General features: G+C 40.0%; 1 long non-coding RNA gene across 1 annotated transcript; it reads right to left on the bottom strand.

The window, feature by feature from the left end:
• Positions 1-826: 826 nt before the first annotated feature.
• LOC132575885 (uncharacterized) lies at positions 827-10,765 on the bottom strand. Its single transcript, XR_009555707.1, has 3 exons — positions 10,257-10,765; positions 1,414-1,568; positions 827-1,325 (listed from the first exon to the last, which is right to left on the bottom strand). It is a non-coding gene; the product is annotated as an uncharacterized LOC132575885 (long non-coding RNA).
• Positions 10,766-14,518: the final 3,753 nt, after the last annotated feature.

The raw sequence follows: 14,518 nt of genomic DNA, 5'->3' as shown, positions 1-14,518 counted from the left end.
AAAACTATGTGCACTAAGTTGGCAGTGTCACATAACTCAGATATGTGGGAAACTCAGAGACATGGGGTTTTTTTACTTTGGCAAGAGAAGGAGAGGGATAGACTTTTTTTTTGTATGCTGGGCTCAGCTAGCCAGAATTCAACATAACAAAACTGGCTGTGGGCCAAATTAATCCTTTCATTCTATGGGTGTTCTTAAGAAATGCAGCCTTGAGCTGAAAGTTTCCTCCAGTGTCTTTGCACTGCATAGCAGGCTTTATTTGTGGAAGTACAAAAATTGTTTGTCTCAGCTGCACTCTCTTGTTGGCTGGCAGCCTGAAATGAAAAGTAGGAAGCAAAGAACTACAGGAGAAATTCAGCAGGGAAGGGACATGTTCTCCAGTATTAAAGAAGAAAGGTTGCATCCCTACACTCCTCTTAACAAAAAAAACCAGTGAAAATATAGGCTTGGGGTTAGGGTTCTAGAAGAATTGTCTTGATTATTTGTTTGTTGAAATGCGGTAATGTTAAAAAAGCCCAGAAAGAGAGAGAGAGAGTGAGAGAGAGATAGAAAGAGAGACTTAAAGTTAGTTTGTATTAAAAAATAATTGATTTGTGGAAGGACTTGAATAGCTTTTATGTATGTTATTTGTGTCCCTTAGCATATATATTTTTTAAAAAACTAAGGTTTAGCCAGAGTCTACAAGTTAAATACATACACAGATTTAACTTGTTTTAGGAAGAATTCAAGCCTCTGTGTGTCTCTAAACCTCCTTTTGAAAAATGGACAATAAAGAATTACCATAAAGAAGCGAAGACACATACAAAGACACATACACACATTCACATAGATGCTTTCAGACACACACATTTATTAAGTCTCCCACCCTGGGAGCCTTTTGGTGGCTATTTGTGCATATTTGCATAAATTGAATTAGTTACCATAAATAACAGTAATAAGGATGATATCTGGCCTTTCAACATTGTGACAGAGTTCTGACAGCCATTTAGCCTAGAAAATATGCTTATACTTAAACATGTTTAAATTCATGGCTCCTAAAAGAGAAAATGATTGTATAGTTACAAAACCCCAAGTAACAGCTAAAGATATTCACCTCACGAAGCCATTTCTCAACTAGCCCCTTGGCACTTGCTGGAATTATTCGCAGTAGGCATGCTACTTTTTCATTTTCTGGTGACTCCATGTGGGTAATTTTTCTCTCATTATTAAAAGTGAACATGGCAATTCCTTCAAAGCTTTCCTTTAGGTGTGGCTGGGACCAGAGTGGATCTTTTGTCTCAGAAATGTACTGCTGAAAGCTCATTGACACACAGAAGGGGAAGAACCTGAAAGTGATAAAATGAATTTATAGATATCTATATAAACATATTTTAGATCAATATATACAGCTGACAGATGAAACGGACTGTTTACCTTGGGAAGAATAGTCTTTTCTTCGCCAAATAATCATTCAGACCTGAATGTCTTCCAAAAGAGATTCTGCCTTCTTCAACTTATCCAGCATCTGGGGCCATGAGATAACCCTCATGACACTGGCCTCCTTCACTGACTCCTTCATTATTAGCCTCCTGGTGAGTGAGATAGAAAACAGAGAATGTAATAACCACACTTCACACAACAGGCCCTCTCTCACTTTTAAATTGAAAATCCCCTTATTACAAAACATGGGGTGTCCTTTTTCTTCTACCTTTAAGTAGGACTGCCACATTCATTGTGTTTGTTTGGTTTTTTTACTAAAACGCAGCTGCTTTTTAAACTACAGATAAATAGAATCTGCTAGGCAGTAATTCTCTTCAACTGAACTTAATTATTTTCCAAGACTTTATTGAATGACATATACTATGACACACACACATGTGTGTGTGTGGGAAAGAGAGAGAGAGAGATAAACCACGGGGTTTTAAAAAAAAATTATTATTAAGTTATGCTACATAGGATGGATCTCTAGGGCTTTTTTGTTCAGTAAAACTACATTTCCCCCATTTTAGCTAAACAGAAGTCTGATTATGAATGTTACATTGACTAATGATAAACAGACTTTAGAGGTGTAGGCTTAACAACAAATAGCCTTCTGAATATTTATATAGATTGCCTGCTTGGGGTTTTAACAGTTCTGGTAAAGATGCAGATATGCTGGTGACATCATTGGTAATCCTTTCACATCTATTATTGTTATTCTTTAAAATGAATATATATAATCTTCAAAATATATTAGTGGTAATTGCTTTCATTTACCTCTACATAGTTTTACATCAAGTATATTACCAAAGAAGAAAACAAAAGATACTAAGCAATTGCAAACACAAATGAATACAACTAGAACTGTAGTGGCCTCCTTCTCTTGTCATAATAAATTTCCAGTAATTACAGATAAGGCAATCATCAAATGAACTAGCATATACCAATTATTCTACTACCTAAATAGAATTTCATCTTCTAAGACCATCAACTTTAATGATTGTTGAGGTGGGTAACTCTGGTTATGTTAAAACTGCAATTATTTTCAGTTTTGTATATTATTAGGAAATACAGAGTATCTTCAAAATTAGGTGAGTCCTTTCATAAATTAGTTGACTTTCTAGGATTATCAAGCAATTCAAGTCAGTTAATTTTAATCAGTTAATTGACTTTTATAAACATCATGGTTTTGAGAACATTTGATTGAAGGATTCTTTTGACTAAAATGAAGATTAGTTTTGTTTGAATAGCATCTTAAATATTTGGGAAAAAACACAGATTAGCATGATCCAGGGCATCTTCCATTAAAATCAGACTGAAATCCACAGTCATTTAAGAAATTATTAATTAATTAAGCTACTGTGGATTTTACTCTAATTAATACCCTAGAGAAATGATACTAAATAAGCAATCCATCCTCATTTCTTCTGCCATGTATTTAAAAAGATTTTCATACAAACTAATTTCCAGCATTTAGTCAAAAGGTTAAATACCCATTAAAGATCCTCAGAATTGTGAAGATGGAGATGCTGTGATATTTATTTTGAAAGTTAATTAATTCATTAAAATTAAGACAGACTTTGATGGGGTGTGTTGATAGTTACAAATAGCACTAAAATCATTGCTTATTCATAAATGATAAATTTTGCAGAGATCCAATGTGTTCCCTAGTGCACAAATCTAATATAAATCTAACATTGCAGTAAAACAAGGGTTTTCTTTTAAAATCCACAGAGAAAAAAATCAGTGATACACCAACAGAAATACAATTTTGTTCTAATAAATGCTGCTTTGTCCAAAGCAATAGAACAGGAGAGAGAAAAAATGGACCACAGATTTAGATACCACCACAGGTTTTGTATTATGAAAGAGACAATTGACACCAACAAAATGTCAGAAACTGCAGGGATGAATGAGTAATCTTTTTTTATAATGTCAAATGCAAAGGTTTTGTTTGCAAAAAAACCCCTTGCAATGTGGAAGAAATAAACTCTCTTGTGGAAGAGTTGATTTAGTTTTCCCCTCCCATTTTTTCTTCTAAGACCTCAGGTGGCATATGCATGGTTTTCCCTTCATTTTCCTCTCATGAGAGCCTTGTGAGGTAGGTTGGGTAAGAGATAATGGCTGACCCAAAGATATCCAGTGAGCTTCATAATAGAGTGAGGATGACAACCTAGTTCCTGTCAGGATGAGCCAGAGATGTTGTTTCTGCAATGTGTTAGTCTATGCGTATTCTGACATGACCCCTGGTTCATGACAAACCTGATTACAATGCTTGTCTAACAGACCTCTGAACTTTATGCTTTTTAGTTTTGGGTGCTCATAAGAGACATAACTCTGTAACCACTAAGAAATGTGCAGGCGGAATAGGAAGGAAGATATGTGTGCAATCCTGTAAAGTACTGGGGTCGGCGCAGTAAGAGACCAGAGTCGGAGAGTGATTTCAGCAAGCTTTACTTCAGGAACACCAACACAGACTGAGCTCTATTCAAACCTCCCGCTCCTTTATACAATTCTTGCCCCCTTCTGATTGGACCTTAACTATGTACATGGATTGGCTATTTACAGAGGCCTAAGGGCCTATCAGGGTACAGTATGAGCCTAGATGTTGATTGGCTACTTATGTTTCAATCCTTCCCCTGATTGGGCACGCTTAGGCCTTCTCTGGAACCCTGGTGTGGAGTACAAGCTTGGCTTGTTCAGCTTCCCTCCAAAAGTAACAGTTCCCTCCAAAAGTAACAGTTCTCCATTTGAACCTAGGACACAACAAATCCATTGTAGTTTAGACTGAACTGGTACTTATCACATTGCTTGGTAACACAAAAGGAGGACTTGGCCATTGACCTTGATACTCCAAGTAGCTTTATTTGGTGCCACCTGTGGGAACTAGCCCTGAGTTGGCAGGATATTATTTGCACATCTTTTTGACTATAACTGTACACTTTGTTTTTGCTTTCATAATTTCTGGTTTTGGCTGCTCACAGCACAAGGAAAATGCTCTACATCTGAATCCAATAAACCTTTTACTCTTTTAATATGAGAATTGGTGAGTTGGGTCAATAACTGACAGAACCTTACAGATCCCCCACTCCTTGTCTGACACACAATCACCACTGACAATGGATTCAGGCAATGCTTACTTGAACAATTATTATTATTTAAATGTAATTCTTGCAATATAAAATGTATTGAACACAAATACTCTTAATAACGTGGCATGGTCCTGAAATCTTTTCTGCATCAAAATTACACCATTACTCTGAATTATTGTCCACAGCATTGTGAGTTATTTATTATGCTTGGGATGCTGCCTGCATTTTTCAAAGCAGATTCCGGTAGGAAGATACATAAATGCAGCGAAGAGGGCTGACATTGGAGTGAGATTCTAAAGCCTGCTACCACCAAGAGGCTTTTTCCAATGACCTTTTGGGCTCTTTAAGTTGCTTGTGTCTATACCAGGGAGCCAAGAGGTGACTTAGGTAAACAGTGGCAAAACCTTTTGAAGTTATCTATCCAGCAGATTTTTTAAATACTTGGCCTGGTGTATTTGTCAGAAGTCCTATTAAATCTGCTGGAATGAAGTTTGTAACATCATATGGGGGCAAGAGTAAGGTTTTTACCATTCTGTGGCAGGTGCAGGGAGGGACATGTGGCTTTCCCATAGGTACTGTCTTTGCACTGAAGCACACTAGACTAAAGGTTCTTTGTTAAGTATATCTCTCTATCCATTGCTAAAATGGGAGGTGCTTGGGCTCAGGTTCACTGGAAGCCCCAGCCATTGTCATTACAGCTTTCCTTTCTAATCTCAGATTTGCGAGGTGGTGATGGAGATTGCTAAAAATGGGAGGGACGGTGGCTCAGTGGTAAAGCATCTGCTTGGTAAGCAGAAGGTCCCAGGTTCAATCCCTGGCATCTCCATAAAGGGTCCAGGCAAGTAGGCGTGAAAATCCTCAGCTTGAGACCTTGGAGAGCCGCTGCTAGTCTGAGAAGACAATACTGACTTTGATGGACCGAGGGTCTGATTCAGTATAAGGCAGCTTCATATGTTCATATGTAAAAGGTGAGTGGAAAACAGTTTCATTTTACTTTATTATTATTTCACAGCTGAACCTCATATTGAAAACATGCCCGAAGAAGATTCCTGAATATCATCCCCTAGTTCTTGTTTATCCTCTCTGCAGCTGAGTGTTTACTGTATTTGAGGCAAGACCTGGTTCTCTAAGGAGCAGAGACAACAGCACAAAAATCTGCTGCCACGGTTCAATAAGGAATATAATTGGATTGTTCATTTCCTCTGAACCAATGCTCATTTTCTTTAACAGGCTAGCGCACTTTGTACAATAAAGGAATTATCATGAAGGAAGACAGCATGAGAAAATATGGGCCATTTACCTTTTGAACACTGTTATTTGATTATTTCCCTCCATTTTATAAGAGATCAGGGTCATTAGGAAATATAATAATTTCAGAAATGATCTGATATTCCTCTGAAAACCTTACAGCTATATCACTAAAAATAGCACCAGGAAATATCTCTTGCGATAATAACCAGATCCCTAGTTCTTGTAGTTTCTGTGTAACATTACAGCTTGTGGTCTGACCCCGCTCCCTCTTTGGCTGGGTTCTCAGCACTGGGGCAACTGCAAGAAGTTTTAGCAATTCTCAACAACATGTGAGTAGTCCTATTCAAACAAACAAACATGTGTTTGTATCATTTCTTATAAAAGAATTAATCACCCTAACTCCGTTTAGGAACAGAACTGTGATCACTCAGAGGCGAGGGAGAGGCAATGTGTACATGACTCATTTGATAATGGCATTAACTTTATAAAAGTTAAACAACACGGTTCTGAAATCTGAGAGAAGTATTGTTAAAACCAGAGGAACCATTATGTCAGCTTTTGGGACAAAAATCTGTAGCCCCAGCTCAAAAGTGGAGCCCCAGTATAGCAGTATAGCCTGGGAATAGCGCACAAGCAGAAGTAAACTGCCTGTTGGTTAATTTTTGTAGTGCAGCTTGAGTAGCTATAAGACTGTGCAGCTGGACAACAAAACAAACATCTGGTTGACTGGTCTGGCCAGCAGATTTCCACTGGAAGGTTGAGGTGGACACAAAGGCTGGACTTTTTAATTAAAGAATTACACCACATCTGTGGAGTTGGCAGGGTTTTCATGTTTAAAGAAATATCTCTTTTTCATATATTTGTCCTGCCCTTTCTCCCAGCAACTCAGTGTGGTGTGCATGGTTCTCTCCTTATCCACACTACAATTCTTTGAATAGGCTTAATAAATTTATGCCTGTGATGATTGCTGCCAGCAACTACTGCTCATCTTGACTTGCTTCATGTGACTTGCTTTTAATGGCCAGTCTCCTTTCTGAGAACTTTTCCATTCAAGGAAAGGTTGAATCAATCCAGTGGTCCCAATCCCGATGCAGTCATGTGCAACAACTAAAGGTCTGAATGAATAGAACTAGCAACATATGGGATACCAAGTTAAGTATTATAACATTGGAAACACTGCACATCTGCCCCCTCCCCAAGGTTTTGAGGAAAATGTCAAAATAAAATAAAAATAAAAATGAGGGGGGTTATATTTCTCCTGAAGAGAGGAAGGTTGTCTGTGCCTGCAAAATGTATGCTTCCTATAAGTGAGAAGGGAAGGAGGAGTGAGCTGAGCCTGTGCTCCTGGATGCAGCTCAGGGGCTGGCTCAGACATCACCACCTACTGCCAATGCCAGCCTTGCCACCACCTCTCCTCTGAAGGAAGGGAAGAGGGCATGGAGGAGAAGCCAGATTCACCAGGCAGGTGGGTGTACAGGGGAAAGAACAGGAGCACTGGTGCCTTCCTCCACTGCCAGTGTGGCATCATTGTATGCAGATGGGGGAGGAAGACCAGGAATCACCACCCCACACATCATTTTAGTCAGGTATGGGAGAGGGATCTGCCACAGCCCCACCACCACCATGTGCTCCTGGGAGGTGGAGGCAGTGGTAGCCAGCAAATGGCACATTTACTAGGGGAAGGACTAGATACTCCCCCATGACTCTGGTGGGCCTCCTGCCTTTCATCTAATGCTGAAGATTGCCTAACATTAAAATCTGCATTCCACAAATTTTGAATGAGTAAAACCTTGTGTTTAAAGTATTTTATTCATTCAAAATAAGAAAATATTTAATTAAAGTTTTCTTTTCTTTTTTAGTGTTCCCTGAAATTTCTGTTTTTTTCTCTGCCTTTTGGATGGAAGAGCTGCTCTACCTTCCCACTAACAACAGTATGGGATCAGTGGACACTTCTAGGCTGAGCAGGAATTCTTTAAGTCCACCTCCAATTAACCTAAACCAGTCCTTTTTTCACCTGATTCATACTCTTTGGTGGAGAAGAGGTTAGAATAAAATTGGTCTGATCAGAGTAGGTACCCTCTCAGATATCTTAGAATAAGGAGAGCTAACCAAATCAGCCAGATCAGGTTGTCTGATCCAAGTAGTGGGGAGGGAATTATTTCACTGCTGCTGGTTAACACCTGAACATGCATGCTGACTGTTATGAGGGAATGGCCATGATTGGCAGCATCTCTTAGTACAGTTTTCATGGGCAGACAAGATCAAATGAAGAGCCACTAGGGTAGCCTCTTAGGGTGCCCACACTAATATTACAGTTCAGCCATTAAATAATTCATATAGCCTTTATTTAATCCAATTTTGTTGTTGGTGTCTTCCTTTTCATGTGAGTGACCAAACATGGGGAGCAACTCAACCAAAGCTAAATACTTCCAAGAATTCTAGCCAAAGTTCAGTACTGCTTGTGTCCCATTCAGCTTCACTGGTTAAAATCAACCAGACTTTGAAGTGCTTAGCTTTGGATGAATTTGTCCACATTGGGAGCCAATATAGTGATAAATAACTCAGGGATGCCTTCCAGGTCAGAAACATGAACTGAAAGCAATGTTCTAAATGAAAAATAATTCTGGCAAGACTTGGTCCATTATTTACCACAAACAAAACTATTTTCCCAAGCTTTACACAAAATACTATGAATGGTGGATCATTTCCAAGTGAATTTCTCTGTCAGGTGTTTGCTTATCCCTGCATACATTCTTCACTATTAAATTTTTATATGATTAACACTTGTAATGAAGCCTGTGGCATTTCCTTTGTATAAGAGACAATCATGCATTTTCATACACAAAAAAAATCAGGGTTAAAAGGTAAAGGTAGTCCTCTGTGAAAGCACCAGTCATTTCTGACTCTGGGCTCTGGAGTGACATCACATCACGATGTTTTCACAGCAGACTTTTTTACGGGGTGGTTTGCCATTGTCTTCCCCAGTCATCTACACTGTCCCCCCATTAAGCTGGGTACTCATTTTACCAACTTTAGAAGGATGGAAGGCTGAGTCAACCTTGAGCCGGCTACCTGAACCTAGCTTCCACCAGGATCAAACTCAGGTCGTGAGCAGAGCTTCAATTATAGTACTGTAGCTTTACCACTCTGCACCATGGGTCTCTTAAAACAGGGTTAGATCCAGACAAAACTGGTGATTCCCTCTTCCTGCTACAGAATCTTCACATTCCATGCCTCTGGATCCCCTGTCCCCCAGAATCAGAATTTCATGGAGATCATTGGGCTGCAGTAGGTGTGGGGCAGTATGTGTCAATATTTGGATGCTGGAAAATTTATTTAGGATCCCACTCAGTTTCTTCCATCTGAAGCTACATAGTCTCCATATGGCTAGATTCAGATAATTTGAAGGCTGTAATTTCACATTCATTTATTATTTATTTATTATGTTAGATTTATATCCCGCCCATTCTATGAAGACTCAAGTCGGCTAACAACATAAAATAAACAATATTAAAACAGTAAAACAATCAGGTAAAATCACAATGGTGCTACTTCATCTATTCAGGCAGGATCATAAAGTATTTTCCTTTCTCCAAAGTGGTCAGATCCTAGGCAGTTGGTACTAATGTGAGATCGATCCAGGTGAGGTGGAAGCCCTCTCCCATTTAGGTATCATATGCCATCTGAAACAATTCAGTCTTGCAGGCCCTGCAGAACTGTGATAAGTCCCATAGGACCTGATGGCTCCCAGATTATTGGGGCTCCCAGTGAGAGGGCTCTTGCTCTGGTGGAATTTAGTCAAGCCTCTTTTAGACCAGAGATAACCAAAAGCTTTTGAGTACATATGAATTGGAAGCCCTAAGGTTAACTGCAGATCCCTTTTTGCACCAAAATATGCAAGCAGTCAGTCAAATATGGTGACCGGAAGGATGGGAATGTGTATTTAGACTGGAAATGACAATACAAATTCAAGGCAGTTAATACACATGGGATTTGGGAGTTTAAATGCAAGAGTATTTACAAGATGAAAGGCAGATTTCAGTAGTTTTAAAACTGCCAGGAACCCTTGGTACACCTATTAGGCAAATGTGTTCTGCATTTATTTTTGTTTCCATATCTCCAAGAGCAAAAGACAAGAGGCTAGAACTGCTGTCCATTTCTGTCTCTCACTCATGTAATTCAGTTACTTGCTGAGCCATTGTGTCTATCACATTCCAACTCCCACAATAATAACTAAAGTGAAATCAATTTAACATGAAGAAATTTAGACTCCTTTTACCTTCCACTTCTTAATATTCTGCCAAGTGCAATGGCACAGCTAAGTTCAAAAAAGTTTTATGGAATGAAAGCAACTGAAGTATAAATCACACAGGATGGTGAAAACAGAGATGTGGGATGGAGATGAAATCTAAAAACTAATTAAATTCCGCAAGCATCTCTCAAAAGGCAACATACCAGTTTAGCCTCCCATGCTAATAGCACAATTGCAGAGAGCGCAATAAATGGAGGGCCTTTCATAGTTGTAGTTTTCACAGTGTGATCAGCCAGCAAAACCTGAGAAGGGAAGAAGAAAAAAAACCCCACAAGATTAGATGCATGGATTACAGCCATGAATAGATGCCAAGGCCAAGATAAAAAGAATAGATAAGTTAAGGCTTCTGAGGAGCTGAATTTGAAGCCAACTAGCAAAATGGATTGAACCTTATTACCTCTAGTCGCTGAGAAATTCCCCAGATACTTGAATGTAATTTGAAAAGGTCGGGGCGGGGGGGGGGGGAAGCCTCCACAGTATTATAGCTTCATGGTTTAAGGGTGTAGATTCTGTGAGGTGCCAACTCTAATCATTTTTATTGACTTGCTATCAAGAGATAGACAGACAAAGCAGAAGTATGGCAGATAGATGATCTCCCATCTCTGTTGTCTTCAGAAGACCCACAGTTTTCTGTACATTTTCTATCTAACTATTAAATGATATATGATCGAGGAGATGCAAGCGCATTGTGATTTAGGTGCCCTCTGTGGGGATTTTTTTTTGGGGGGTGGGGGGGTGGGATTTCCTTAAATATATGATTTTTAAAAATATACCCATACAGAACTTTGCATTGTTTTTTATACTATTTACATAGCATTTTTAAACAAAAATTAAGATGGTAGTGTTAATATTTAGCACAGTCTGCTGTTAATGTAGTTATTTTGTTGTTTTAAAAAACCTGTTGTATTAGTTAATGTCTTTGTCCAACATGCCCAAATGTCCTGTAACCAATATGGCAGTGCCATACATACAGTCAGTCAGTTTTCTCCTTGTGCAATTTAAATCAAATAAGATTTGCAACACATACGTCATATTATCCCTGATGAAGATTAATTAACATTAGATTTTCCTTCATGAAGAAGTCATTTGTCTTGTAGCTGTAATTCAAAATCAGTATTCCCCGTTCAAGTGCTCTGAGACATTTTTAATGGACTTTAAAAGTATGGTTCTGTGCCTTCATCTGCCACATTATGTTTATGGAACCTGTTTTAAAGCTCACTAAAAGAAGTTTCCTCTTGAATAGGAAAGAGATTTCCACATCTCCACCCCCTAAGACCAACACATTTAAAGCAACAAGGGATTGCAACTGAAGGCTGTGTAAACCTTCAAAGCAGCAACATGTTAAGGTTTTAGAAAACAGAAAGGATGAGGAGGACAAGGTAGGGAATAGGACTGGGGATTCTTCCACTAATGGAAGCAGATATTCTCAAATGAACTAAAGCTGTTTCCTAACTGAAGCATGTGGGAGGGTCAGAAGGAGAAAAAAGAAGAAGAATGTTTAAAGACAACACTTTCTTCAACATTTAAAAAGCTCAAACAAAATATTAGATATATTACTGGCAAAAAACCTGACACACCCATCTAAACAGTCAAACTGCAGTGCTTTATCAGTTAGCCTTGAAACTGGAATTACTCATTGTTTTAAAGTTATCTCCCATGCTGCTGTTGACAGTATGCCATAAGAAAATACAGTCATGTGCATCACTGTGTAATGAGCCTATGAACTTTGCTGTCTAGTGAACAACAGACTGACAGGAATTTGAATTATTTGATATATTATATTATTATGGTTATGACTTAGATTTGCCAGTTCCCAGTTGGGGACAGGGGATCCCCCAGTTTGGAGGCTCTTGCCCCTCTTCAGGGTCATCAGAAAGTGGGGAGGAGGGAAAATATCTGCTGGGCACTTTATTATTCCCTATGGAGACTGATTCCCATGGGGTATAGTGAATAATCAATCTGTAGGTATCTGGGACTGGGGGGGGGGGGGGTTTGTTTTTTTAGGTAGAGGCACCAAAATTTCAGCATAGCATCTGGGGCCTCTCCTCAACAGACCCCAAGTTTCAAAACGATTGGACCAGGGGGCCCAATTCTATGAGCCCAAAAAGAAGGTGCCTCCATCCTTCATTATTTCCAATGGAAGGAAGGTGTTTAAAAGGAGTGTGGTCCCTTTAAAATGTGATGGTCAGAACTCCCTTTGGAGTTCAAGACTGATTTCTCACTAGCCTTGTCCTGGTCTCATGCTCCTCTTCTCCATGGGGCTTCAGTCCAATTTCGCACAAGCTGCCCCATGGCTGCAATTCACTCTCTTTTGCGTGGCAAGCAAGATTCTCTAAAACCCGGTTTTTGCTTGCCACATGAAAGAGGCAGAGCAAGTTGCAGCCCCAGGGCAGCACTTTGGATTAGTGGCTGAGCCATCTGGTGATAGAAGCCAGAAACCAAGTTTCAGTAACACTTTCCCAAAATGTAATGCTTAATTTTTTGCCACAGGAACCAACAATAGTCAAAACAATGGGTACAGTTGGAAACACTGTTGGAGTGTGATCCTGCGTCTCTGTACATAACAAGATTGCCCAGGATCTGTGTGAGTCACAGATGAGGCCAGACAGACCTAGTAGTGAGCAAAGCCCTCTTCAACCAGCAGTTTAGGAGAAGCTTGGGGTCAGCAGCTGGCCATATTCACAAGCAGAACTCAGATAGACAATTGCCCCAAATCAAGAATCATTCCTATTATTTTGAAAACTTCTTACCTTTCAAATGCAAGAATCAAATGTTCCAACTAGAATTTAAAATGTTCCAATGCAAAACTAAAGGGTTTTTTTTCTTTTTTTAAAAGAAAACAACTTTGTTCAGATACTTTATTTACTGAATTAGAAGTATTTATATAATACTTTTAGCTTTTCATTCCATTTTTTTCAGCAGGAAACACATTTTTGATTGTAACCTTTTTGTCCCAACCAACTGGAGTGAAATTTTCAGATATTCTATACCTCACCCAAGGAATCCTTCTTGTCAAATTTTTGGCAGATGAGTATCCATATTTTATGTCATTAAAATTTCACTTGCATTTTCAGCATACAAAGACATTATCTCACTGGTATATGGTTTGTTTCCTTTCCTGTTATCCTACAACATGCGTATCTTTAAACAAATCAGACTGTATAGGTAAGAGGGACTAATCCCTGCTCCATCACCTTTCTTCACTATCTGGTTGACTCTCTCAGATCAATCAATTTCCAGAATCAGTACCAGACAAGGAAAAAATGCACCAACAGATACTGGGGTAAGGCAGGTTTAATATGAGATGCATTTCGCTTCATCTTCTGCAGTCAATGCCTTTGGGGGAGGAGACACAGCATAGTCTAATATAGTCTAATATCTTCCTCTAACATTTCCTGTCTGCATGTGTCTACTTCCAGAAAGAGTGAGCCAAATGCTAGCCTTGTTCCTTTCATGGTTGCTTCCTTTAATCCCTATTCCTTCAGAGAGTGCAAACAAAGTGTTTGTTCCAACAGGCAAATAAGTGCACCTTCCAGGGTCAGCTTGCCTAATTAGGCATTAGGCATTTGGGCTCCCCTCCCTCCCAGTGCCCAAGGCAAATTTTCTCCCCACCCCCCCACTGCCACTGCCTGCCCCTCCCTTCCCTTCCCCAGCGTAGCACAATGTGGAATTATGCTCCTCCCCGCATTGCAGTGCAGTGAAGAGAGGAGGGCAGTGGCAGCAGGGGCCAGTGGGCAGGGAATCCACCTGGGGTACCACGTGCCCAAAGCCAGTACTGGCCACCTCACAGCACAATAGATAATAGAATTGCGAGCACACAAATATCCCATGTAGAATCAAGGAAGTCCTCTGAGCTAATACATAGCAATGATTAGAAGACAGAGGAGATGCCATACACAGAAATTTCTTGAGTGAGAACATCTGATAGCTCTTGTAGCTGGAAAACATATCCTATCCCTGAGGCACTCTGTTCCCCTGCTGCCCCTCATATTGCCATCTTGGGGCCGCTGTTGCCCTCCTGAAAGGAGGGAAGGCTGGCCCCCGTCATCTCCGGCATCCGGGGATGTCTTGTGGGGCGTGGCATCAGGGGTATAAAGGCCCTGACCCCGCCCTGCTCCACACACTTGTTTTTGGCTCTCGGCCCGCCCACCCTCCCACCCTGTGGCAGTACAGGTTAACACCGATCGCCTTATTAGGGGCCAGGTAGAAATTTTTTCATTTTCACAGAATTGGCCCGTGTGAATTTGTTTTTTGCCTACCTTGTACTGCCTGATAGTGTTAGGACGTTGGGGAAGAGTTATTAGTTTGGTCGCTGTGCAGGATGAGGTATGGGCTACAGTGTTTGTTCAGGGGAGCACCTATGGCCCTGCACCAGCAGGTACAGGTGGTCTGTATGAACTGCAGA

Source organism: Heteronotia binoei, chromosome 8, assembly GCF_032191835.1.
Source record: "Heteronotia binoei isolate CCM8104 ecotype False Entrance Well chromosome 8, APGP_CSIRO_Hbin_v1, whole genome shotgun sequence".
NCBI classification, from domain to species: Eukaryota; Metazoa; Chordata; class Lepidosauria; order Squamata; family Gekkonidae; genus Heteronotia; species Heteronotia binoei.
Note: the sequence above shows the minus strand (reverse complement) of the source record. Positions and strands in the feature narration are given on the sequence as shown.